The 26,183-nt window shown below is 37.9% G+C and overlaps 1 protein-coding gene across 6 annotated transcripts in view; it reads left to right on the forward strand.

Moving 5' to 3' along the window:
* The first annotated feature begins 19,043 nt into the window (after window positions 1–19,043).
* The window catches only part of ntng1a (netrin g1a), a 183,985-nt gene continuing 176,845 nt past the window's right edge, over window positions 19,044–26,183 (forward strand). For 5 of the 6 annotated variants that reach the window (XM_028434938.1, XM_028434943.1, XM_028434941.1 and 2 more), the window contains exon 1: window positions 20,687–21,227. The gene's annotated coding sequence lies outside the window, so the exon portion shown is untranslated. Of the gene's footprint in view, window positions 19,383–20,686; window positions 21,228–26,183 lie in introns of those variants that run through there. The other variant, XM_028434940.1, reaches the window with a different exon arrangement.

A 26,183-nucleotide genomic window follows, 5' to 3' on the forward strand; every position in this document is an offset into this window, starting at 1 on the left:
GATGAGAGATGACGTATAGCTCAGCTCCATGTCCAGGTTAAAGTAAGGAGCGATAACTCAAGTCCTAATGTGAAAGATTTCAGTCCTCGAACACTTAAAGTTCTTCAGGCTGTTTTAGATTTGATTGGATTTACAGGCTTTTGTGCATGGTCAGAGGTTTGGTTTGTGTATGCAAAAAAAGAAATAAAACATGTCTCCACAAAGGAATGGATTTAGAGTAAAACTAAACATTAACTTACAGCAGGGGTTCTCAACCTTGTGGTCAGGACCCCATTTGAACAATTAAAGCCCATTTTTGCTTATTTTTACCCTTTTTCTGCAACTACACCAAACTCGCCATATTTTAACCTATTTTTTTTTATCACTTTTTATTGCCATAATTTTGCTCCTGTTAGTGCATTTTTGCTACATTATTCCCATTTCTGACACCTCTCTATCACATGTCAATGCCTTTTATGCACATTTTTTCCCACTTTCAAGACACTTATAAACCCTTTCCACCACTTTTTCCACCAAATGTCACATTTGTTGACCCATTATTGTCACTTTTAACCTCTCTTCACCATATTTATTCTTTTTTTTTGCCAATTCAACCACATTCATGATTTTTCATGCCCATTTTTTTGCCAGTTTAAACTAATTCTTCCAACTTTTTAAAGTACACACAATATTGACACTTTGAACCCTTTTTAACATTTTTGCTCCTCACTCTAATGTGCAACTTTTAACCAATTTCTGTGTTTTTTTTTCACCGTTTTTGGTCATTTTTAATGCAGTTTTTTTTCTGCTGAAAAGGTTGAGAACCCCTGACTTACAATACAAAGTACAGCCTCTTTTCTCTTTTTCTGACCAGGTGTAAATGAGAGGAAGGAGGGTCGATGTCGTTCATTGTACTGGAATATTGCACTAAAGTCTTCCTCAGAGCGGTGCTTGTGAACCCTCGGGGGTTTTATCTCCTTCTGGAAAAGTTGTGGCTCTGTTCTGAAGTGATTATTGATCCTTTAAATGATGAAAGTCCAATAATCTTGCAGAGTTGCTGAGTTTCTTGTAAAAACGGTGAGACGCTTCCTTTCTGTTCTCTGACGGCAGCACAGACACTCAGTCTGAGGACGGAACACTGTTTTAGTCCTTTACATCTTCCTGCTTCCTGCATACACGCAGCATCAGATGCATTAGTTTTCGTCTCAAACTACAGTGTTTATTTTAATAATAAAATATAAGTAATTAAAAATCTAAATATGAGCCCAAAAGGATAGTTCAATATGTGGAAAAAGATTAGGGCTGTCAAGTTTAAAGCATTAACGCATGCAATTATTTATTCTAAATTAACGCATTCTATATTTTAATGCAGATTAATCGCATTGTCTGTATGTATGACGAAAGCCTGGAATCCATCCTAATCTCCTTGTATTATTCATGCAGGCGATTAATCTGGAAGCACTCAGAAGGTGTTTGAGTTCTGGTGGCTAAGCGGGGCGGGACAAACACGCGCAGAGTAACCAATCAAACGATGAGCGGATCTGACGACAATCGCGCAACAACAAGCATAGTTCTTTTTCCCTAAACGGAGCTAGCAGATGAAAACAGCGTGTAGTACAGTACAGACTTAGGTTTTAAAGCCTCTTCTTGTTGTGGTTTCAACAATATATCCAGATCTTTTAAAACAGAGCAGAGCACAGCTGCGTAGGTCTTCTTCGTGTCTGCCCCCATGTTTGTTTTGATACTGCTTTGCGCAGGGGATATGATGTTTTTTCCTGTTCGGCTCTCATTGGCTCCACTAACTCTGGGGCGAGGAAGTGAGCAGAGACGGCCGCATCACCAGACCCACTTACAAAAAGTAAAGAAGTGGGTGTGGCTTCGCCAGACTAGTCTGGCCCTGTCCCAATACCCACACTGTACCTACGATCCTCTACGAAATGTGCACTTGTTAGAAGTGCACAAATGGTTCGAGTGCGCAGGTTACAAGTGTGCTAAAACTGCAGAATTGGGACAATGTGGTTTACGTCATCGACTTGCACCGCTGTGTCATTCCCAGGTTTCTGCTCCACTTTTTGTTTTATTTTTTGTTCGGTCAATTTTTATGATTTAAAAAATCTGTAGAGACTACACACTAACAATAATATCGATATTATGTATTCATCCTTTACTCAACACACCCACAAAATTATTAAAATGCACGGCACATAAAGTTCAAAACAGCACAATTTGCGGAGAACTGGATTTAGAAGGAGGGCTACACATTAATCTGGCTTTACAAGCACATCTCTCTGAACATGATTACATTTAGTTTTATGATTTGAATTTATTTGTTATACAGTTTGAGTGTGAAATTTTAATACTGTGACAACCAGTAGCGGAACAAATCAGCAGGGCCGGGGGCGGGGCAAATGACCGGGCCCTTTAAACTTAAATAAAAAAGCTCATAATAACATCATTTTACAGTGTACACATGCCCGCAACAGCGGGGCTTACAGGCTTTGACACCACGGAGAGCGATTATGTCATTTTGAAGTCCATCAAATGGACATGAAGTATACCAAAACAAGAAAACAACAAAAACATTAGGATGGTCACTAACACAACTTCAAAGCAACTCAGCACCACGGATAGCGAAGCTTTATTTTCACACCCACTTAAACCATTTCAACTCAGAGCCTGTATCAGTAGCTATAAAGTTTAGTAAAACTGGCACAGCAGCCCACATTTTCACAAACACTATTTCAATATGAAATACTATAGACCTACTCACCACTATTTTAAGGGCATACGACAAGCCTTGCGCTCCGTGAACTCGTTCAAGATGCTTTGTATGTCCATTTTCTTTGTTGTCTCATTCTGTATGGACAACATGGCAAGTCCACTCAGTCTCTCCTGTCCCACTGTGCTCCTCAACTGGTTTTCAATAAGTTTTAACTTGGAGAATGAGCGGGACACGTGACTGACGTGCGTGCTTATACTCTGTGCAGAAACTACGTTGTTTCCATATGTGACGCTTGAAAAATTGAAAAATGGCAATGAATGAACCGCTGTTAAGGCTCGTAAATAGTTCGTAATATGTAGAAAGTTTGTCACCTGAGGACGCAGTCGCTTATTTAAGGAAACTCACTTTAAGTACAGGTGAACAATTGCAGGACCCATGCAGCATTCCCAAAAACAAGTGGTTATCAGATGTCATGTGCGCTCCTGGAGTGATGTTCATTGGCCAGACATTTATACATATCTGATAGAAAAACTTAGTGTATAAATGGAAGAAAACCTAAATGCATTAAGTCTCTAGATGTTTAGAACTACTTGTTATAAACAGGCAGGTAGGCGGGGCTGCTGTATTCTGTTAACGAAGGTTTCTGTGTATTTCCGCGTATTCTGCGTGCCGTCCTCCCAGCCCCCCCATAGCTCCGCCCCAGGTGACAACTCTTCATCGATTTCAAGAGTAAAATATAAATCAAACAGGGATGCATATTCTGTTCAGTTTATTTATTGGATTAAATGGTGATCATACTGAGCAATTGTCAATAAAGACTTGGCTCACAGTTTATCTCATCATACAAATCATTTAATAGGGTTTCTACAGGTAGCAGCAAGTCAGATTTAAGGTTTTAATGCCCATTTGTTGTATTTTTAATGCCACAAACAAAGATACATTTGCATATTTCATTTAAGATTCGTAAACATTCCGTCAAACAGAGGAATGAGGAAAATGTCAATGTTCAAAAGAAAATTGTACACAAGGAAACTTTGGAGCAAAAAATAGTGTACAATTTCAGCCAAAAACTGCAGCTTAAATGTCATTTTTAAAAAAAAAAGATACAGTTCATGCACTCATCCATACCTGTCAAGTATCCCGTTTTGACCGGGAAACTCTTTCCCGCCATCTTCCCGTATTAGTGTTTTCCCGTAAATATCCCGTATTTTAATGTAACAATAAATAAAATATGTCTTACTAAACTGAACGCTGTCACTAGCCTCGCGAGAACTGCACCTGAAATGGCCTGAGTGGCAGTTCTCACATGATTAGTGCCGACAGCGGCAACAAACCTGGAAACAACTCAGAACAGAGATGATGAATGAAGACGTTCAAGCGAAAAAAAAAACAAAGAATTTGTGTAAATATGTTGTAAAATGTGACAGAGTTTATCTTCCTATAGAGCATCAGGATGTGACACAGTAACATGTTCTGTTAGATTAATAACTGAGATTTTAACGTTTACCACAGCGGAAGGAACCACGTAAGTCACCATGAAAAATCAGCCAATCACAAGCTCCACAAATATACACTGTTTTAAAAAAGTGTTAAAGAATGTAAAGTCTGTAATAAATGTGTCTAATAAGTCATTAGTGAATACCAGAGAACCACATGAGTGATCATGAGAAATTATAATAAAATATATAATGAAAATAAAATGTTAATGTTTCACAAGCAATGTGAAATTCACAGTAAGTATGCAACGTGTTGACTTGTTTATAAACTGTAAGTATATTAAATAAACACATGTGCTTCATATACACATTTATGTTGCTATTTAGGCTGTTTTATAATTTAGGAATTAAAGCTGGGTGATATATCGAGATTCAAGATGTATCGAGTTTTCTATTTTGGTGAAATAGAAAAAATATATATATATATAAATAATAGCTTATTATGTATCAAAATACTAGTTTTAGGAGTCGCTGCTTTTTACTTCTCAGAACAACATGTAAAGCTCAGTTAGATGCTCATATTGTGCAGCTGTTAATAAAGGTTGACCTACCAGATTCCAGAAGTGGTTGACAAGTGGGTATTTTAGATTTCTTATACACCTATTTTAAAACATAAGGGATACTGGAGCTTAGTTGGGCGGGTGGGACGGCTCGTCGTCGGCGCCAGAATATTTCCCTTATTTTCAAATCCAAAACTTGACGGGTATGTACTCATCATTTGCAAAAATAGAAAAAGCCTTTATTAAAGGGTCAGAAATATTTAAAAGTACGTCAAAAAAAATTGAAGGTCATTTCATCAGTAGTAGGTAATATGAGTTGATTCACGCACGTTAAAAGAAATGTATATTAGTTATTAGTAATTTACTTAAGGTAGCTGTATAATTTTCATTTTAAATGTAGAGTGGGTAATTAACTGGTATCTGGTAATTTTTATGCTTTTATAGTTTAGTTTTTATACATCCTAAGTTTATTGTACAAGTGTAAAGTTTAAATTGAATGTCATATGAATGATTGCACAAAAAAGTTATGAAATTGTTTGCATAGAATGTCCGTAAATACCAGTGCATAAATCACTGTAATGCTTCATCAGATATTTATGCTTCTTTCCAATTAACATAGCAAACCTTGATTGTATTTACACATATACAGCATAAGAAAAGTTAGAATATTTAAATACTTCCACTTAAAAGCACATTTTTTTCGGCACAGGACCTGCAGACGGATAAACAAAAATCACGGGATATCAATCGCGTCGGTGCAAAACCTCTATACCGCAAAGAATTATGGGTAATTTGCTTCACCGAAGTTCGCTTGGATGCATGCTTCGGCAAAGTGTGGAACGGGGGCGCACAGGGGGCTGGACAAAAGACCACTCTGGAGAATTGGGACACCAAGGGCGCGAGGGTGCAAGTGCGGGTATTGGGACGGGGCCTCTGACAATTCCATCCTGTATATTTAGTGCGGAGGGTTACCTGGAGGGCGGAGCACGTTGTGATGAGGTCACTGTGTAAGTAACTGGTTGTAGGAAGATAATCGTAAATATATGATCTCAAGCAGTGTACTTAAATAGCAGTGCGGAACTAAAATGTTTAGAAAACTAAAATGTTTACAAAACTAAAATGTTTACAGTTTTTACTGTGGGTTTATATCAGCACCATTTTATGTGCAATATTTCAGAATTGTTCAAGATGTCTGCCTGACACTTTCAGAATAAAAATAGAAAACATTTTCTTAAAACTGGCTCTTTTTTCTTTAGAAAAACAACTACGATTAATCGTGATTAAAAAAAAATGAATCGTTTGACAGCTCTAAAAAAGATGAAACAAATTGTGACTTTTTTGTCTGCTGAATAAAGGCATGAATACAGTTTTATAAATGAGGAATTTAGTAAAAACACTAACACTAAAAGTCTACAGGACTCCACATCCCACAATGCAATGCGTTAAACTTTTCTGATAGAGTTTAGATCAAAACAAACTTTGAAATGGAAATTTCAACCTTTCATTCCTTCTTTTTTTTTTTTAGCAAATTATTCTTGATTTATTGATCTCGGAGGCCACCATTGTCTGTTAATCTGATGAGATGTTTTTATATATAATTATCATTATTGGCAGCTTTAACATTTGACTGCATTATTAACACAACATGAGTCGTTTCTGGCTATATCCGGACTACGCTCATGCATGAGCCTCTAGATTTCTCCTTGAGCTGTCAGCGTTTACCAAGCTGGGAACACTGCGTACAGTTCCTCACATCAGTGTGAAAACCACTCGGATTGTTTTACAAGACTCACATTACTCTGAATAAAAGGGATATTTTTCATTTTCCCAACAGAAAATTACTGAAGGACAACAGCTGTAATAACGTAAACCACAAAGAGAAATACAACCACAAAGCAAGTGGTGATAAAAGATACTCTGGAAAGCAAAAGATTCAAAGTTGATGACGTCCAACTGGCGGCCCAGGGGCCCACATGTGGCCCTCGGTCTAATTTTCTGTGGACCTCATAAGAAAAAAACAATAATCTAAAAATATTCACAAGAATAGCAGAAAAATGTACAAAACAACAGCAGAAAACAAACAGCGAGAAAAATATACAAAATGACAACAACACATAAGATGTGGGGAAAAAAAACAAAAATGTACTAAATGACACCAAAAGCCACAAAATAACAAAAACACACAAATTGAGAAGAAAGAAATACCAGATGATACCAAGAACGAACAACAAAAAATACACAAAATGAGAAAAAAATACACAGAAAGAGGGAAAAAAAAACATACAAAAACACAAAAATGAGAAAAAAGATATGACAACGAAAGCCACAAAATATCAAAAAAAAAAAAAAAAAATTACAGTAAAATAGCAAAAATGATGCTTAGAGTGGTCATTCTTAACAAAATAAAAGAGACATTTACAAAATGACAACAAAACTACAACAAAAATGCACAAACTGATTCCAAAAACACACAATAGCCTTTCTTGTTTCCTGTGTTAATGCTCAGGTCGTTCATTATTCTAATGCTGACATGAAAGTTGATCATGTGACCCTCAGATCAGATACAATCACTTTTTTTGTGTGGCCCCACTGTGATAAAAGTTGCCCGTTTCATAATTCAAAAAGTTCTTTGGGAATCAGGCAGCTGTGGCTACATTGTAGCTTATCACCACCGGTATGACTGGTGTGAATGAATAATGGTTTCTGTGAGAGCTTTGAGTCTCCTGGAAAAAAGCAAGACATTATTATCATTGTTTGTGATTTATTCAATTGATTAAAAATCTTTCTCCTTTTTATTTTCTTTCTCAAACACTGACAATAGGAATGTTTCATTAAAGCCGTTAAGAATGAACAAATGGTTCGATCGCAGCTGAAACCCGACTGGACTCATTCATTCTTCTATGCTAATGATTAAATGATGGTGATGATTAAACCAATGGGATTCAGTTCCTGCACTGGCCTCACTTACAGGAACCAATATTTCTGTCAGCGTTTCCTGGGAGGACAAATTAGGACCGAGCTATTGACAAAAAGCTAATTTGGTGGACTGGTCCACAGTGAGTGGTGGGCTTTATTCTTCAGAGGCTGTGAGTGAAGGTCAGAGGGTTTGACATTGTTGGTCATGATTGTCATAGCAACAGAATCTGACCTCTGTGCTTAAACTCACAGCTTCCTGCAGATTATTCTCATCTACTTTGATCATATATGGGGAAATTTAGTTATTGATATGTAATATTTTAATTTAATAATAATAATAATAATAATAATAATAATAATAATAATAATAATTATTATTATTATTATTATTATTATTATTATTATTATTATTATTATTATTATTATTATTATTATTATTTATTTGGAAACCAGTGCCTTTCAAGTCACCCAAGGTCATTTTACAATGCAGGGTATAAAACCACAATAAAAGTTATGCTAAAACAGTATATTTTTCTTTTAAAATTAAAACAAGAAAAAGAAGAATTTATCTTTAATTTACTGTATATATATATAGTAAATTAAAGATAAATTAAGTGCAGAATGGTTTACACATGCCTCACAGCAAAGTCATACTCCTAGGGTGGACACCATTTGCATGTTCTCCATCTAATTTTCTCTCTGCAATTTGATTTCCTCCCACAAACCTAAAACATAACACATAAATAAACAACATAAAGAGCATAAAACACAAGCATTGTAAGAGTAAAGGAGTCAGTAGTTCATTTACTTCTCTTATTATCTGTTTTTGTGTGTATTTCAAGGATATCCCTGATAATTTGAGAAGATATAATTCAGTCAGTAAATTTGTTTACTAGGGGTGTAACAACAATACATGTATTTGTAATGAACCGTTTCGTTACAGGATGTTTGGTTCGGGTACAGGGTTGTGCACGGGTGAGTTCCAGTGTTTATTTCCGCCAGCAGCTACAGTACACGTGCAGCCCGTGTACATCATGGCTAACGCTAGAGATGGAAGACCCTCTCCTGTTGCTAAAGACTGCTGCTTGAGAACGCTTCGGCTTCTGGGTGAAATAAAAGTGGATGAAAGGAGGGCAGGGTGTTGACGTTGTTCAGCTGAGATCGGATATGTTTCCAGCAACACGACGAACGTGCTAACTCAATGGAAACGGCACCACCCGAGTGTGAATATCACTGTGACAAGAAAGAAAACGTCCTTAGTGCAAACGCAGCTGACTTCGGCCTTCAAGCAGCCTCTGCCTAGCAACTCAGATCTGACCAAAGCAGTAACAACTACATCACAGTTTTTATAGCAGTGGATCTAAGACCATATTCACTTGTTGAAAACGCTGGTTTTAAGCACATGCTAAAGGTGATTGAACCACGGTATGAAGAAAAATAATATCAGACCTATATGAACAAGCTAAATCTGCTGTTGTCCAAGGCATGTGCAGTAGCACTATTTTATATATATTTTGTTTATTTGAGAATGACTACCAGGCAGCACTTTACAGATTGTATTTTTTTAAATATTATTTTCATACTTTGTACGCTATAATGTTACAAATAGCAGATCAAAACTTACTGCAGACAATGTGAACAAGTTAAAGACACACCGTGGACTTTGTGACCGAAAGAGTTAATCCATATGAGTTATTTTAAATGATTCCTCAGGCCAATATACAGCACTTGACAGTATCAATGCTCCGAGCGGGGCTTCCTTCTTGAAATACCGACTATGTAAGTTTGGAGGAGAGGGACCGTCTTTGGCCAGGTCATGTGACCTGGAGAATGCCTGGGGAACATATCACTTTACGGCAGTCACGTGACCACAGACTCGGATATACACAGTTCCCACATGACGTCACAACTTATGGGCATTTCCCGACTCGGCGCCGTTGCTGTGGACAGCTGAAACGAGTTAGCCTCTGTTTACAGCCAAGAGTACAATATGGTTTTGTGTTTGGTCAATGGCGCACTAATTGCCGCGATAGTTCAGTTAAACGTGGATTATTTAGTGAGGGAAGTCGGCAAGTCAGATCTGTAACTTCGGAATAGGGAGTGGCTCTAAGGGCTGGGTCGGTCGGGCTAGAGTGCAAAGCAGGGCTGGGCTCGCGCCGTGGCCCTCCTCTCTCCCTGCCGCCAGAGACCCGGTGCTCGACCCGCCTTGCCGTGTGGGTGGCGCTCCCCCTCTCCCTGGCCTCGCCTCCATCATCGGCCCCCTTTGCCTCGGGGCAGAGCGGACGGCGACCCGGCGTGCGCGGGAAGGTGTCAGGTGCCGGGCAGAGGGGGCCGGGTCTCGGCGGCTGGTGGCGACGACTCGCACACCGTTCCCTTCTCGCGGCTCTCCCCAGCTGCGGTGCTACATGCTGGAACTGTTAGTGCTGTAGTTTTTGTTTGTTAAAAGCTGTGAGGAACTTATTTTTATAATATTTCATGCATTTTTTGTTTGAAATTTTTTTATTTATTGGAAAGCACTTTTTTCAATATATATTTTGTTTATTTGAGAATAACTACCAGGCATAATTTTACAATAATGTATTTTTTATTTTCATACTTTGTATAATGTTGCAATACATTGCTGGTTTACTAAAGTTCAGAATAAACAACAAGCACATTTATGTTTTGCATTTTGTTCCATACTGTGACCTCAAAACCGAGGTACGTATCGAACTGTGATTTTTGTGTATCGTTACACCCCTACTGTTTATCATACATCTCTGCATGCCTGAGCTGTAAAATGTCTGAAATCATGAGGTCTGAGAGCCTAAAGCACAAATCCATCAAACTGTGAGTCCATCTCCACATCCTCCTCTAATCCCTTTTCAATCATGCACTTTTTGGATTATGCCTCAGTGTAATTCTTCCCAGGTATTGTTTCATAACTTAATATGATATTTCAATTTGGCCGAGGTTGGGTCGTGGCTTTAGGACACGGTTTTAGCTGCAGATTGGAGCAGAGGCTGATAGGAGAGGTGCGTGATGATAAAGCTCTGACAGTACGTCTGAATGGAGCAGGTGCACGGAGCAAAGAAAGTGGCCTAATACTGTCTTTTAGATGCATCCAGATCCTCAGTTTTGTTTTGTTTATATAGTCATTTTGTGTATTGTTGCTGTTGTTTTTTGTGTTTTTGAGTAAATTTGTGTATTTTCATTATTCTTTAGTGTGTAATTGTTTGTGTTTTTGTTGTCATTTTGTAAACATTCCTCTTATTTTGTGTGTTTTTGGTCATTTCATGTATATTTTTTATTGTTGTTTAGTATATTTTGGCATACTTTTTTGTGTTTTTGTGAGTTTTGGAGTTTTAAATGTGTAAATGTTCTTCATTTGGTGTGTTTTTTTTACTTTTCTTTTCTTTTTTTTTTACCTTGGCTGCACATTCTGTTGAAGGCCAACATGTAGAGCAAGTTTTTCACGACAGCAATGCATGTTTAATTATTGCAATTAAATACATTTATTTATTTTATTGCATGAATGTGATCATCACCAGCCTTCCCTAAGGAAGAGTAAGAAACACTTCATTAAAGGGAGCACATGAAAAGAGAGGGCAGTGCTACACTTATGTGGGGGTAAGGGAACAGGGAAGATGGAGTCAGGGTGGAACAATGGAAGGGGGCATTCTGTGTGTTCTTGGTCATTTCAAGTATTTTGTGTATTTTTTTATTGTTGTTATTGTGTGTTTTGGCATAATTTTGTGTGTTTTGTTGTCATTTTATGTGTGTTGGAGTTATTTTATAAAAATGTTCCTCTTATTTTGTATGTTTTGTTGTTTTATGTGTTATTTTTACATATTTTCATTGTTGTTTTGTGAGTTTTTGGAGTCCTTTTGTGTGTTCTTGTATAGTCATTTTGTGCATTTTTGTTGTTGCTTTGTGTGTTTAATGTGCTCTTTGTCATTTTATGTTCTGTAATTGTTTTGTGTGGGTTTTTTTTGTAACTTTGTGCATTTTTGTCTTCAATATGTACATTATTCTTAAACTGTTTGTGTTTCATTGTTGTTTTGCTTGTTTTGTGCTTGTTTTTGTAATCATTCATGTATATTTTTGGTGTGATTTTGTATAGTTTTCAGTTAATTGTTTTGTATATTTGTGGTTGTATCGTGTCTTTTTTGTAAATCTGTTTTATTTCTATTGTTTTGTGTATTTGTTTGAGTAATTCTGTGTGTTTTACGTGTAGAGGGCACTGCATTGTTAAACACAAACGTCCTATTGGGGTGGGGGAGAAAAATAAAAAATTAAACAGGACTCACTTTGCATTATGATGTACGTACTTTATTTTATACGCGTGCAACTTTAAAAATGTTAGCATTTTCTTTACTCTTAAAAGAGGAATAAATGCTACCATGAAAAGGGATATTTTTCATTTGACCAAAAATGATACAATTCTTTAGGATTCTTTAAAATGTGACTTTATTCCTTTCATCATTTAACCAAACGAACTGCTTAAACTGTGCAAAGTTATAAAATAAATAAATAAACTCCTTTATGGATCCAAATGGTTTAAAAACCAACCAACGGTGAAAGGTGGAGCTCTCAAAGAAAACCTTTCAGAACCGTTTCACTCACGATATTTCTCAAAGTGATATATTCTTAGGCTTTGCAGAGGTTTACACACACACACACAAAAGCTTATTTTATTTTAAACAGCCCTCCCACCAGTGGATGACTCAAGATGTGTGATGGCACAATGCTATTTCATCTCCAAAATATTCCTTCAACCTGGATTAAAACATAATAGCGTGTCAGGGAGGAGGAGAACGCCAGGGATTAGGAAAAAGAACCAAACTAAGGCAGCATTAGCCTTCATTGCATACGGTGCAAAAAATACAACACCTCCGTGATTCAGACATCTGTTTTTCTATTAACCAGCGGTTCTCAACCTTGGGGTCGCAAGAAACTGGGAGAGGGTCCCCAGATGCCTTCAAGAAACTCAGGATATTTTTTTCAACAATTTAAGCCCATTTTTGCTAATTTTTACCCTTTTTCTGCAACAAAACCAAACTTGCCATATTTTAACCTATTTTCATCACTTTGTCTTACCATATTTTTGCTCCTTTTAATGCATTTTTGCTTCATAACTCCCATTTCTGACTCTTCTCTATCAAATTTCAATACCTTATCTGCTCATTTTTCCACTTATAAACCCTTTCCACCACTTTTCTAAATAATGTCACATATGTTGACACATTATTGTCCCTTTTAATCTTATTTCACCATATTTCATGCTTATTTTTTTCAATTTAACCACAATCATGATTTGTCACGCCCATAATTTGCTGGTTTGAAATAGTTGTTCCAATATTGACAATATGAACCCTTTTTACCACTTTTTCTGTTCATTTTTGCCCACTCTAATTTCCAATTTTTAACCAATTTCTGTGGTTTTTATTTTATTTTTGATTAAAACAAGCTTTAAATCTTTAAGATGACTATATACTATGGCCCAAATAATAATAAACTTCCTGCCAATTCTCCATCAACTTTAAAAGCCTTTTCTACACATTTTTTTCAAGACATGTTCACCCTTTCCACCACTTTTCCCACCTAATGTCACATATGTTGACCCAGTATCTTCATTTTTAAACTTTTTTTTGCCAATTTAACTCCATTCATGGTTTGTCATGCCCATTATTTGTCATCCATCCATCCATTTTCAGACCCGCTTGTTCCTGTATTTCAGGGTCGCGGGGGTCTGCCGGTGCCTATCTCCGACTTACACTGGGCGCTAGGCGGGGTTACACCCTGGACAGGGCGCCAGTCCATCGCAGGGACCCATTATTTGCCAGTCTTCCCTACATTTTTAAATTCCTTTACTCACAATTTGCAACTTTTATCCAATTTCTGTGGTTTTAAAAATCCCATTTCACCACCTTTTCCAACATTTTTTCTCACTTTTAACCCATTTTACATAAGATTAAAACAAGGATTTCTATCTTTAAGATGACTATAATAACAATAAACTTCCTGGATAACAGTGGATATTATTCAGATGAATAAATAAATGTTGTTATCACAGATTCATAGAACAATGGATCATCATTTTGCAGACTTTATGGATGGACCCCAAAAATCTCTCTCCTTTATCCCCCTTATAGATGACCCTGTTCATGCCTGTGTTCAACCACCATCAGCTACAGTGGGGGTCCCCAGTCTGAAAAGGTTGAGAATGAGAAGCATTAAAAGAAGACAGCAGAAGAAGAACATTATCCGATGACTTCAGTCTTTGAAAAGCTCGTCATACGTTTCTGTTCCAGCAGGTTAAACGTCGAACTGTCGTCTTTCATTTGAAGAACAAACCAGAGCTCAGCGTTTGCCCGCCTTGAATAAACAACAGAAACGATCCCAAATGTCCACAGAAATGCATTGTGGGTGAACGTTTGACATGTTTTGAGTCCATTGCTATAGCTCTGTGTGAATGGTGCTGTCTTCCTGTTCATCGCTGAGTGAATCAGAGACGAGGTTCATGTCAGACAGTTTAGCCCTGGGCTCGTACAGGAGGAGGATGGAGCAGAGCAGCTGTCTCCACCACTCAGCTACTCATCCTCAACATCTTTTACCCTCGCACTGACACAGCAGGGAAAGACAGACGACACAATAATCACTAAATAACCTGAAACTTGTGACGTTGGTGAGGTTTAGGGACGAGAAGTAATTAAATACATTTCACTGCCATTTTTGTCCCTAAACACCACAGGAAGGATCTCTTCTTTCAACTTTTTCACCTAAATATTTAGGATCTTTGGAGAAGAAATGAACCTAAAGGCTGTGTTGTAAATGTCACAGTCACACTCTGTACTATTGACTACAAACTCACTGACTATATACTGTCTATACTATATATACTATAAGTATGATTAGGATGGTGAGCGTTCCCACTGAAGTATACTTCCAAGTTTCCCAAGATGCATCTGGAACCTATAGTGTTAAAAACTTGAATCACACTGAGGCTAAATATCTCTGTTGATTCGTCACCTTTACTTTGAAACTTCTGAAAACATTTGAAGTGAGAAAGTGACCAAGTAGAATATCAACATGTGCTCATTTGATCCATAAAACTCACGTAGAAACATTTCATTGCGACTTTTCAGAGACCCTCCATTGTGCTACTGACTAAACTTCTGCTTAACTTCAAAACAAGAGCCCTATTTACAAAAGACTGTTGGACGATAAGAAGAGTTGCTTTTATTTTGAAAGGGGGACGTTTGATTCTTAGCTTGAAGTTGGTCCCTGGACCATTTTACATTTAGCTCCCAATGCATCATGGGACAGTTGAGTATGACAGAGGCTGCGTCCAAATAGTCCCTCCTATTTCCTTTCCTATCCACTTTTCCTTAACCCCGTAGATGACGTCACAGGGTTAAGGAAAGGTGTTATCAGATGCACTTCCACTAGGTGACGTAATAATCTGACGGCCGCGAAAGTTAGTGAAGTCTGGCATGGTAAAAAAACTACACATTTCCGAAAATGGTCTAAAAGCTCATTTATAACACTTTCCACTGATATAATCTCAAATATCACAAGGTTTGAATGTAAATCAAAGGAAAAGAGGTTACCAGGCTACGAGGAACTAAAGTGAAACTAAAAGAACGTCACATTGATAATGGTTGTTCACACTCACCTTCCACTCACTAATATGAATTATGTTGAATAAAACATAATGTGGCTACAAATGTCTCTGTTTTCTTGAACCACAGAGTGTCTGTTTTATGTCAGTTATAATCTGATAATATGTTTTACATATCATAAGATATGGGTTTTACATTATTTATTTAAAGTGGTTCAAAGCATATTATTGCATTCGTAACTTACATGATCTCAGTTACTTGTCGATCATTGTGAGTTTCCGTAAGCGCTCGGGTGTGTGTGTCCCTTTAAATGTTGTCGCCGCAAGGAAATGTGGGTCAGCATTGTCTCGTCTCCTTTGGTAAAGGATGTATCAATGTTTCCTAGGCCTCTTTTCCTGAGCTTGGACGTTCTTTATCATGGCCACCACTTAAACACTTCTGGGGGTTAAGGAACTGTGGATAGTAAAAGAGATAGGAGGAAATATTTGGACGCAGCCCCTGACTAGTGTGCCCACCGTGCACACTCAAAAAATGACCCCATATAGTATACATCCAGGTATTTCTCACCTACTTAATCTTTCCATAGTAATGTGAATGCACTACTCACCCTTAGATGTCACACTTAGCATGAGTAGTACGTTAGTATGATAAGTACGTTAGTATGAGTAATATGTTAGTATGAGTAGTATGTTAGTATGATAAGTACGTTAGTATGAGTAATATGTTAGTATGAGTAGTATGTTAGTATGAGTAGTATGTTAGTATGATAAGTACGTTAGTATGAGTAATATGTTAGTATGAGTAGAATGTTAGTATGAGTAGTATGTTAGTATGATAAGTACGTTAGTATGATAAGTATGTTAGTATGATAAGTACGTTAGTATGAGTAATATGTTAGTATGAGTAGTATGTTAGTATGAGTAGTATGTTAGTACAAGAACGTTAGTATGATAAGTACGTTAGTATGAGTAGTACGTTAGTATGATAAGTACGTTAGTATGAGTAATATGTTAGTATGAGTAGTATGTTAGTATGAGTAGTATGTTAGTATGATAAGTACGTTAGTATGATAAGTAAGTTAGTATGAGTAGTACGTTAGTATGAGTAGTTTGTTAGTAGTACGTTAGTATGAGTAGTACGTTAGTATGAGTAGTACGTTAGTATGATAAGTACGTTAGTATGAGTCGTAGGTTAGTATGAGTAGTACGTTAGTATGAGTAGTATGTTGGTATGATAAGTACGTTAGTATGAGTAGTATGTTAGTATGAGTAGTACGTTAGTATGAGTAGTATGTTAGTATGAGTAGTATGTTAGTATGATAAGTACGTTAATATGAGTAGTATGTTAGTATGAGTAGTACGTTAGTATGAGTAGTATGTTAGTATGAGTAGTACGTTAGTATGAGTAGTATGTTAGTATGAGTAGTATGTTAGTATGATAAGTACGTTAATATGAGTAGTATGTTAGTATGAGTAGTACGTTAGTATGAGTAGTATGTTAGTATGAGTAGTACGTTAGTATGAGTAGTACGTTAGTATGAGTAGTATGTTAGTATGAGTAGTACGTTAGTATGAGTAGTATGCTAGTATGAGTAGTACGTTAGTATGAGTAGTACGTTAGTATGAGTAGTATGTTAGTATGAGTAGTACGTTAGTATGAGTAGTATGTTAGTATGAGTAGTACGTTAGTATGATAAGTACGTTAGTATGAGTAGTACGTTAGTATGAGTAGTATGTTAGTATGAGTAGTACATTAGTATAATAAGTACGTTAGTATGATAAGTATGTATGAGTAGTACATTAGTATAATAAGTACGTTAGTATGATAAGTATGTATGAGTAGTACGACAGTAGGATGACATTTACAACATGGCCATAGAGTACCTGTACGAGTCTTGTATTTGGACCCCAGTTTGAGAACAACTGGCTTATTAATGTTTATACTTTAAAAATGTCTTTAAAACAAAACAGGAGACAGCAGATTAAGTTATCTGTTGATTCGAGGGGAGGGGTTTACAGAAAAAAAAGTGCACTATGTGTGCAAGGAGGTGTTGTGCATGTAAAACATGGTTCCTTTAAGACAACATGACGGCTGGTTCCTCCTGGCCTCTCAGCATACTCTTCCTACTCCTCACCTAAAACACCTGATTCAGATTAGTAATCAGGTGGGAAGGGAGGAGGAGGAGGAGATGTATAACGACTGAGAGGACCAGGAGAATGGAGGCACAACACCATCGAACTAGCAGATGTGGGGAGAGTTCCACATGCTCCCCACTCGATGTTTGTGAGTTTGTTATTTAAGTTTAGACATTACTGGTAGTCCTGTTTTTGAAGTAGACTAAAGTAGAGTTGTATATTGTAGATTTTACCAGTTGTTCTCAACCTTTCATCCCACGACCCCAAAAATAAAGGTTCCAGAGAGCGGAGACCCCCAGAAGGTGGTTGAACACAGACATGAACATTGAAGAACAGTCATGTGGAGACAGGGTCATCTATAAGGGGGAATAAAGGGGAGATTTCAGGGGTCCAGCCATAAAGTCAGCAAAATGATGGTCCATTGTTCTATGAACCTGTGATAAACACATTTATTTATTCACCTGAATAAATAAGTTTATTATTATTATAGTCATCTTAAAGATGGAAATCCTTGTTTTAATTGGAAATAAAATGGTTAAGTGACCAAGAATGGTGGAAAAGTTGGTGAAATTGGATTTTAAAAACTACAGAAATAGGTTGAAAGATGCAAATTAGAGTGAAAAAACTGACAAAAAAAGTAGTATAAAGGGTCCAAAGTGTCAATATTGGAAAAAATTGTTTAAACTGGCAAATAATGGGCATAAACAAATCGTGAATGTGGCATATGTGACAATATGTGGAAAAGTGGTAGAAAGGTTTATACATCATGACACTTTATTCTTCTGTTCTTTTGTTGACAATATATTTGGTTATTTTTTAGTGTAGCTGCAATGCTGTTTGTTTACTGCTCTGTGTGCCTTTGAATTGCCCCCCAGTGACAAACTGTTTTTTTTTTTTTTTTGTTTATTTGAATTGGAATAAGTGCTGAAAATGTCTTGAAAGTATAAAAAAAAATTGCAGAAAAGAAAAAAAATGTGGCAAGAAAAGTGATGAGGTTGCAGAAAAAGGGTAAAAATGAGCAAGAATTGGCTTAAATGGTTTAAATGAAATATTATTAGTTTCTTGAAGGTGTCTTTTGACCACAAATGGGGTCCTGACCCCAAGGTTGAGAACCCCTGTTTTAGAGCATCTAATGTGTCCCACAGGAGAAATTAAAACTGTACAAAAATTCCCAAAACTTTTCTAAACCCTGGGGAAGCTTTTCAATTGTTTTTACTGTATATAATAGTTTAAACTGGCAGAAAATGAGCATGACAAATTGTGAATGTGGTTAAAATGGCACATATAAGCATAGGCTATGGTGAAAAGAGGTTAAAAGTGACAATATTGGGTCAACATCTGTGACATTAGATGGCAAAGTGGTGGAAAAGGATTATAAGTGCTTAAAATGTTGCAAAAATGCAATAAAAGGAGCAAAGATATGGCAACAAAAAGTGATGAAAATATGTTAAAATATGTCCAGTTTGGTGTAGTTGCAGAAAAAGGGGTAAAAATTAATAAAAAGCAAAAATGGGCTCAAATTGTTCACAAATACATATTCTTTGTTTCTTGAAGGCATCTGCTGGTGACCCCCTTTCAGTGTCTTGTGACCCCAAATGGGCTCCTGACCCCAAGGTTGAGAACCCCTGTTGTAAGGAATTCAGAGGAAGGTTTGTTCCACACTGCATGGTTCCAGCACAGAGGCAAAGTTGTGCTGAGAGTGATCAGATCAGATCAGATCCTCCTTTTTGGTCTCACCGTCTTCTGAACCTTTTCCAGCCCTCACTTCACCTCTGACTTGGCAGGACTGTTGGTAAATCTCCACCTGGGTGTGTGTGAGTGTGAATGTGTGTGTGGCTGGTGCTCAGTGACGCGCCGTGCCACCGGGAGCTCTCCTCTCCTCCATTCCCCGGGAGCGGCGGAAACCAGCTTCATCTCGTCCCCGCGACTCCTGCAGGAAAAAAAAAAATGTCCCGATTAAAAGCTGGATTTCCGTGGCTGCAACAGGCTACAGTCGGGCTGCTGTGGGTGGAGTGAAGGAGCAGAAACAGGTGAGAGTCTGAGCTGAGCCGATCTGCTTTCGTTCCGTTCGTCTCCAAGTGGAGGTCGGGGCGCGTAAAGTTTGGAAGCTGCGCCGCGCACTGGGTGGGTGGGTGTACGGAATGTGCGTCGTCATTAGAGCAAGTGAGACAGATGAGTGTTAGGAGAACAAATGCAAGCTTTTTACACCGTCTTTTCATACCTTCATTCAACGCGATGTACGTGCGTAAAGAGGGTAATACGCACGTGCGACCCCATGGGCACACTTTTTTATTATTATTTTTTTTATCAGGGTCAATTATTTTATCTGCTACTCTGTTTGGATGGAGTAGTTCCATGCGGTGAGGTGCACGAAAACAAAGCCTATTAAGGTTGAAATTAATTAATACATATGCATAAAATAGACCTTCGTTTGATAGTTTTATTTAGTGCGCCATGAGGTACCATGACCTGTCCTTTACGCACAGGGTGAGAAAACACGAGGGCGTGAGAGTGCGGGGGCCACTATGGGAGTTTCACCTGCTTCGAGATATGAATTATTATTATTATTATTATTATTATTATTATTATTATTATTATTATTATTATTATTATTATTATTATTTTAAACATTAACATTATTGGATATTTTGTTAGAGGCACCACGTGTCAGCGCTTTAACTCTATAAATGAATCTGTCCAATAGTCTATAATAATCATTAATCTTCTTTTTTTTTTGTAATGTTAATATTCAACATTTGCACATTTCATAAAATGTTCATTATATTTTTAGTTTAGAAACTTACAACAAGCTCAACTTAAAAGGAACACAAACAGCCTGTAATAAAATGTAATACTGTATTTGGTAAAAAATAAAAATAAATAAATAACAATACATAAATAAATAAATAATAATAATAATAATAATAATAATAATAATAATAATAATAATAATAATAATAATAATAATAATAATAAAAATGCATTTCATTTAGTGTGAATTTTGACCACATGCAATAAAAATAAAGACACATTAATAATCTGAAGTGTTGGATGAACCATAAGAAGTTGAACCAGGGCCGATCTTCTTCCCCGGTGGATTTCCGCGGGTCCCGATGAACCCGTTCGGTCTGTGTCTGTGGAGGAGGGGGAGTGGTGGAGGGGGGGGGGATAACACAGGTGTGTGTGTGCGTGGGTGTGTGTGTGTGTGTGTGTGTGTGTGTGTGTGTGTGTGTGTGTGTGTGTGTGAAAGAGAGACAGGGGCGGAGGGGTAGGGGTGGGAAAGCTGAGCAGAGTGTGGCGCACAGCCTCCGTTTATCTTTCCGGAGGAACGGGAGCGCGGGGAGACACGCGGACGCTGGTGGATATTGTTGGACGCACGCGGACTAGTCGCTGAGTGGCTGATCAGCGCGGGGACGTGCGTCAGGAGAAAGAAAGGAAGGAAAGGAAAGGAAAGGAAGCCCGGCAGGTGAAAGTTTCCTCCTCCCGCAGTGCCTGACACTCACACCGTGATGGAGAGGATGATGATGGACACTTTAGCCCCCGCTGCCTCCTTTTCCTTCTCCTCCTCAGATGCAGTGCTGAGCTGACCAGGACAGCCATCAGTCATTAGTGTGAACTATAAGTGTCAGGTAACCCCCTCCCCTCCACCCCCCCTCCTGATTGGAACGACACTCTCAGATTCAGAGATGGTGCGCGCAGCGATTCCTGTGAGACGGACGTGCGCACTCATCACGTTCTCGCTCCGGAGCGCGTCTTAAAGAGCTTCATTCTTCATTCATGGTCTCACTCCGCGCCTCGGAACTTGTTGAACGGCGGTAATAAAGCGCGAGGATACTTTGAGCACATCGTCCATGAAAGAGAGGCGACCACGAGACGTAAGTTGTTATTTTCAAAGTTTACCTTTTGTGCGTAAATGACGCGCTTTGGAGCCACCGCAGGCCTCATGGGGTGAAGTTTAAAAACCTGAGAATGTTTTACCACTGCAGCGTGACTTTTAATTGTCAAATCTAAGCACAGAAAAACAAACTTTAACTTGTTCTTAAATCTCCAACTTAAGTGTGTTTGATTGCGTCCATCAGTGGCGCCCCCTTGTGACATTGATCACAAAATCGTGCACGATCAGGATCTTGTTGTGCGTGACTTTGATTTCCTCCCTGGTTTGCACTTTTGAGCCTGCAGTGATTCCCAAAATGTGGAACGTGTCCCATCAGGGACTTATTTCTTTGAGTTTTCCACTGTCGAGGTTCTATAGTCACATTGTTATGTTGTTTTCTAATTCTATTTTATGTTTTGTATTAAAGTTGTACTGACATCAGTATATAAGCTGCCACTGAGAAACATCTGTTTGAGAGGCTAATCCATGTTTCCCTGCATGATGCTGAAAGGATTTACTGTTTTAGGGAAAAGGGGACACTGAAATGTGCTGACGTACAGCCTGGGGGTACCATACCCTGAGTTGGGGATCATCTGAGTTTGAGTAATCTGAGATGATTATGCAGTATTTGAACTGTTTGTGACTCCAGCCTTAAAGTTAGAATCTACAACACTGATTTTCTACCATTGCATTCCGTTGGATAAGAAGCTGTTGGTCTGCTATAAAACAATCCTAATGATTGAATATTGAATGAATATTAGTATTTTTATGGATGCTGCCCTCACTAATGTCTCAGCCTGAGTCTTCCCTATGATCAGGTTCCATGAGCGACCTGCGTGAATACATTCTTTGGAGCTTAAGTGGACATCTGGAGCATTCCGACATGTCACCATGCTACAGCAGAATAATGTGCAGCAAGCAGCCTTTTAGGAAAAGTGTCTTCAATAATGCATGAGGAGGTGCTCCCGTGTCACAGAGAGAGGATGAGGGTGGGCATTGGGGAGGTGGGGGGCAGCAGATGTGTGATATCTTGACTCACTGTCTCATCGGGTGGCTGCGTGTGTGCCAGTGGTGTAACCGACGCCCGAGGGTGCTCAGCTGCACTGCCACAGTCGCCCCTGTCAGAAGTGCAGAGCGTAGTGCAGGAGGGGGGTGGGCAGGGTGGGAGTGGGGGACGTGATGGAGGAGTGAGGGTCTGCAGCATGCCTTCAGATAGGAGGACCCTCACCTCACACTTTATACTCATTTTTCCACAAGTTCCCTTTGATCAGGAAGGAAACTTCTAGGTTTCTAAATTTCTCAATCTGCAGAGTGAACAGAGGTGTAAAATGATGTATCCTACAGTACAGTTCATTGATTGAAGTCATACACAAATACAAGTACAAGTAAGTCATACGGTAAATACTCAAGTACAAGTAAAAAGTAGCTCAATTAAATGATTGTTGGTAATAAATCTTGCATACAGTAAACTTCTCATGTAGAAACGTGAAAAGGAAATTGTGAAATCTTGCACAATTGGAACCTCATTTATTTTCCACAAAGGCATCTGTATAAAATAAAAGGTTTGTCAAAATGTACAATTCATTTAAAAATGAAATTACACCAATAAATTCAATTCAAAATAATAAAAGGATCAGGCTCTAAGTATAGATACATTTATGACCTCAAAAACTGAGGAAATAACCTCCATTCAATGCTGTTTTGGTGTGTTGGTGCTTTATGTTGAATCTGATTGGTCGGCTAAGATGTGACGCAGTGATGTTTGGTCATTTAATTTTTTTGTAATTTCACAATGTCTGTTGCTCATTTTAAAACAAAAATATAATAATTTTCTCAGTAGCGGTTGGGTGTAGAAATATAATAAATTCCATAAAAGCAACTCAAATACAGTAACGTGAGTCCATTTCTTTGACCTCTGGTAGTGAATTCCATGTGAGTTTCATTCATGAGGTCCTATTGGCAGGTTTTTAGTGAGAAAATTAATAGTGATCCTAAAAAGGAAGGAGGAGAAAAGCTGCTTCTTCTCGCTCCAGGTTCCAACTTTATGTTTTTGATGCCTTTGTGTCACGCCCTCTCTGGTCTGTGTGCTTGTTTAATCCTTTACTGAGGCAGTCGTGTACGTGTACGTGCAGAGCAGGTGGAGACTGAATAACTGGGAACATGGAAGGAAAATGGCTGAATGTGTGAAATTAACAATTATTACACTTTTAGACTCACACACAGTCTAGTTTGATTTCAAATGAGAACACACATTCTGTAAGTCAGACACAGGTAACTATTGGCCCAGGGGCCACATGCGGCCCCCAACCTAACTGCACAAAATGACTCCAAAAACATTCAGAATGACAGGAAAAAACACTAAACAGCAAAAATACACAAATTTACTGATAAACAATGACTGCAACTTTTATTAAAATAAGTAAAAAAGTATACAAAACAATGTCATAAATACACTAAATGAATCCAGAAACACAGAATATTACAGAAAAACTCACAAAATGACAAAAAATACACAAAACAGCAAAAATACAGAAATTTATTTCAAAATCACACAAGATGACTACAACTATGCAAAAGTCATTGATAAATATACAAAAAATACATAAAACGAAACCAGAAACACACACAATTATAGAAAACATTGCAAAATGACTACAAAAACACACAGTGACAACAAAACCTGAGAAAATTAAAGAAAAAATGGCAAAACGACTGCAAAAACACACAGTGACAACAGAAACTCACAAAATTAGAGAACATTGAACAAAATGACTTCAAAAATGCACAAAAAGACTCTTATAAACAAAATCACACAAAACAACACTAAAAACACAATAAATGACTTCGAAAACCCACAAGTTTTTTTATATAAACAAAAAAACAAAAAAAAAACAAGACGCCAACAAAAACACGGAAAGTTAGAGAAATAAATACAAAATAACAACAGAAACCCTTCATCGTTTCCTGTGTTAATGCTCTGATTTTAGTGGCCCTGTTGATAAAAGTTTCCAATCTCTGCTGTGTCTAATTAAATATTTTCATGCATTTGGTAAATCAACTTAAACTATTCACTGCTTCAGTTTTCACTCACTATGACCCTGTAATCCTGAACCCTCATCATAGCCTCAGTGTAGCTTTAGACGTACTGCAGATGAGCTCTTTTTATTCGTACCTACACATGAACTAAACCATGTAGTGTGCATACTGCCCCCTAGGGGGCCATCACTCAGGAACTTTGTAGCATTGAGGCTCTGACAGCATTATTAGCAGAAAAAAAATGCATGTTCCTCTCATACTTTAGCAAACAAGTGAAAGCGAGTGTGGAGCTGTTGATAATGTTGACACCTCACAGCTTGCAGCCACAGAAAGTGCTGAGTGTGCACAAAGCAGTGGTCAACAAATAATACAGCAATCAATGGGATGGAAATAGGAAAGCAAAGGGAAATAAACACTGGGGGCTTTGCTGAACTAAAACTATAGTAAATCACGAGCAAAAACTTCCACAAATAAGTCCCAACCTTCAAAAGTGCAAAAGCTGGAAAACCCCCTGTAGAGGGAAAAAAACCCCTTTCTTCATCACTTTATTTGATGATATGCATGATTTACAAGTGGCTTCCTGTAAGTGGCTCTGGGGACGTGCGTGTAACGGTTCCCTAGTGGTTTATGGTTAGTGTGGACACGCTCGGGTGCGTCTCAGAGACAGGAGAGAGGCTGATGTTTCTCAGCCTCACAGAAAGGTGAGCGGGCGGCTGGATGTTTGGGTGCACCAAGCAAACATCTCCATCCCACTCCCACCGCACCTCGTGAAACATTCATGTGGTTTAAATATAAAAGGCTCGCTAGCAGCAGCAGAAAAGGCAGAGTCTGACACTCCTCACCAGCTGCTCTACTACCGTACTGTATGTGGTTTCTATGAGGAATAATAGTGGCCCAAAAAAGACCACTTCTCTTCAATTTAACCTAAATCTAGGCTCAAATACTCTCTGTTTTGGGTTTCAGGGACAAAAAACACGTGCCACTCCAGAAGAGTTCCACATTTAATGCCGAAAACATGCCAAGTTAAAGGAATTTCAACACTTCTACAAGATCTTGAAAAAATAAGACAACTCCATGTTTATTTCCCTTTTTTAAAAAAGTTAAGCTAGACTTAAACTGGAAGTTCTGTTTAACTGAACAATCTCTTTAAGCTCGACCTCATATCCAAGAAAGGCAGCAGCAAACAACTTTAACAGTAACACATTATAGTTTCAGTTTTAGTCTAGTTTAAACAAAAATACTTTCAAAACCAATGTACAGTAGGTATGTTTCTTCTGATTATTGTATCCAACATCAAGTGCAGTGAACTTGTTCCTTAAATCAGTGGTTTTCAACCGTTTCAGCCCAGACAGCGAGGACCCCCACTGTAGTTGAAGGTGGTTGAACACAGACATGAACATTGAAGAACAGTCATGTGGAGACAGGGTCATCTATAAGGGGGGATAAAGGGGAGAGATTTTTGGGGTCCATCCATAAAGTCAGCAAAATGATGATCTATTGTTTATTAATCTGTGATAACCACATTTATTTATTCATCTGAATAATATCCACTATTATCCAGGAAGTTTATTATTATTATAGTCATCTAAAACAGCGATTCCCAAACAGGGGTACGTGTACCCCTAGGGGTACAGGAGCACATTGCAGGGGGTACTTGGAAAGATTTAATCAATTAATATAAAAAGAATCGGGAAATGGTCCTAGTTCCTTTTTTGGCTTTTTTATTTTTATGTTTATATTTTTTTGACAAATTCACCACATATTAACGATACCATCGCTCAATAAATTATATTATTTTCTTGTAATTTATTGAAACAGGATTATTTTCTGCTGTAGAGGCCGTTTTATCACATTTCTAACAATAGTAGACAATAATAATTAGCTACATTTTACAAAGGAGACATATTTATTTACCATTGAA

Source organism: Gouania willdenowi, chromosome 20 (genome assembly GCF_900634775.1).
Source record: "Gouania willdenowi chromosome 20, fGouWil2.1, whole genome shotgun sequence".
Taxonomy (NCBI): Eukaryota; Metazoa; Chordata; class Actinopteri; order Blenniiformes; family Gobiesocidae; genus Gouania; species Gouania willdenowi.